The sequence below is a fragment of the Protobothrops mucrosquamatus genome, unplaced genomic scaffold, assembly GCF_001527695.2.
Source record: "Protobothrops mucrosquamatus isolate PMUCROS unplaced genomic scaffold, P.Mucros_1.0 scaffold346, whole genome shotgun sequence".
In the NCBI taxonomy this organism is placed as follows: Eukaryota; Metazoa; Chordata; class Lepidosauria; order Squamata; family Viperidae; genus Protobothrops; species Protobothrops mucrosquamatus.
Genome location: NW_015386683.1, coordinates 501,080 through 503,104, shown reverse-complemented (window position 1 = coordinate 503,104; position 2,025 = coordinate 501,080). Strand labels below are relative to the sequence as shown.

At 55.7% G+C, this 2,025-nt stretch overlaps 1 protein-coding gene across 1 annotated transcript in view; it reads left to right on the top strand.

Moving 5' to 3' along the window:
* Window positions 1-2,025, top strand: part of LEMD2 (LEM domain containing 2) — a 23,583-nt gene that overhangs the window by 8,138 nt on the left and 13,420 nt on the right. The gene's annotated exons all lie outside the window — the stretch shown is intronic.

Here is a 2,025-nt window from a genome sequence, read left to right as displayed (position 1 = left end):
TGGAGCACCAAGATTGGAAACTCCGCCATGTGGACTCGTAAATTCGGTTAGTGGAGGGGCGACGAGACGCTTGAATTACATTGATCACCCCTGTGGAACAGAGCTGTCGTGACAAGCAAGACCGCTCAAGCGCCAAACGGCTAACTGGAGCCATTGGGGATCCTGATGGAGGATGTCCCCCTGACTGAGTGATACTCTGCCCGGGGGAATCCGCCATGGGCCCGTGATGGATAGGCTCATAAGATCGGCGAACCAGGGTCTCCGCGGCCAATAAGGAGCAATCAGAAGAACCTCCGCACCCTCTTGGAGGATTTTGCGAACCACTGCCGGAATCAGAGGGAGCGGCGGGAAGGCATAAAGGAGACCTGGGGGCCAAGGTGACCGAAGCGCATCGACCTGTTCCGCCCCCTGAGAGGGGAACCGGGAGAAGAACCGGTGTAATTGCGCGTTGGCCGGGGACGCAAAGAGATCCACTAGTGGGCGGCCGAAACGGTGACAAATCTCCTGGAACATCCTCGGATGGAGGCGCCATTCCGAGTGGTCTATTGTGGCCCTGCTTAACCTGTCGGCTTGAGTGTTCTCCTTCCCCGAAATGTGGTCGGCCTTGAGGGAAGCCAGATTGCGTTCTGCCCAAGATCCCAGCAACAGTGACTCGGTCAATAGGGCCCGCGAACGGATGCCCCCTTGTCTGTTCACATGAGCTTTGGCCGTCACGTCCGTGAGGACAAGGATGTGTCGCCTCCTTACCAGAACGTGAAAATGCCGGAGAGCTAAATGGATGGCCCGCAACTCCAACCAGTTGATGTCGTGCCGAAGGTCCGAATGGGACCACCGACCCTGCGCCCACTGCGAGTGAAGGTGCGCACCCCAGCCAAAGAGGCTGGCGTCGGTCGTCAGAAGTGTCCGGTTTGGTTCTTTGAATAGCGACCCCTTGAGGGTGGCTGGCGACAGCCACCATCCGAGGGATCGCACTACCTGAGGGGGAAGTCTCACCCTTTGATGGGAAGCACTGAGGTTCTGCCTCTGAAAGGGTAGCAGGAACCGTTGTAGTTCCCTGGAGTGGAGTCTGGACCACGGAACAATAGCTATGGTCGATATCATTTGACCCAATAATTTGGAAAGGTCGAGCAAGGACGCTGTGCGTCCCCTGCGTACCTGAAGGACTGATTTTCTCAGGTTGTCCCGGCGTTCCTGCGATAAGTACACCTTGCATTGTAAAGTGTCTATTATGGCCCCCAGATGTAACAATTTCGTCGTGGGCATCATGTGACTCTTGAGGAAGTTTACCGAGAACCCATGGTCCTGGAGCAGGCTCACTACCATTGTCAGATCCGTCTCGGCAGACCGGATGGAAGATGACTGGATCAGGATGTCGTCCAAGTAACATTGGACCCTGACCGGAACCATGCGCAAGTGAGCTGCCAGGACCGCTAGGATCTTGGTAAACACCCTGGGAGCCGATGAAAGGCCAAAAGGAAGGGCTCTGTATTGGTAGTGTTGCCCTTTGTAAGCAAACCTTAGAAACCGTCGGTGGGCGAGAGAGATGGGGATATGAAGGTACGCTTCCGTGAGGTCGATGGACGTCAGGAAGTCTCCTCTTCTTACGCTTCCCAAGATGGATCGGAGCGTCTGCATCTTGAACTTGCGGTAAACAAGATGGTAATTTAAACCCTTGAGATCCAAGATGGCCCTCCATCCCCCCGACGTCTTGGGTACGACAAAGAGGATGGAGTAAAATCCCCGACCTCTCTGGTCCACCGGAACCGGTTCTATGGCCTGTATGTCCAGAAGGTGTTGGACGGCGTCGCCCATCAACTTCCTCTTTATTCGATTTCGAGGGTAAGGGCACGAGATAAAGTGATTCGGGGGATCGGAGATGAACTCCAGATAGAGGCCGTTGCGTATGGTGTTGAGCACCCATGAGTCCGTGCTGGTAGCCTCCCATTGGCGGGCAAAGAGAGATAGTCTGCCCCCTATGGGAAGAACCCCCAGGGAGTCACTTGGAACGCCGGAATGGACGGCCGC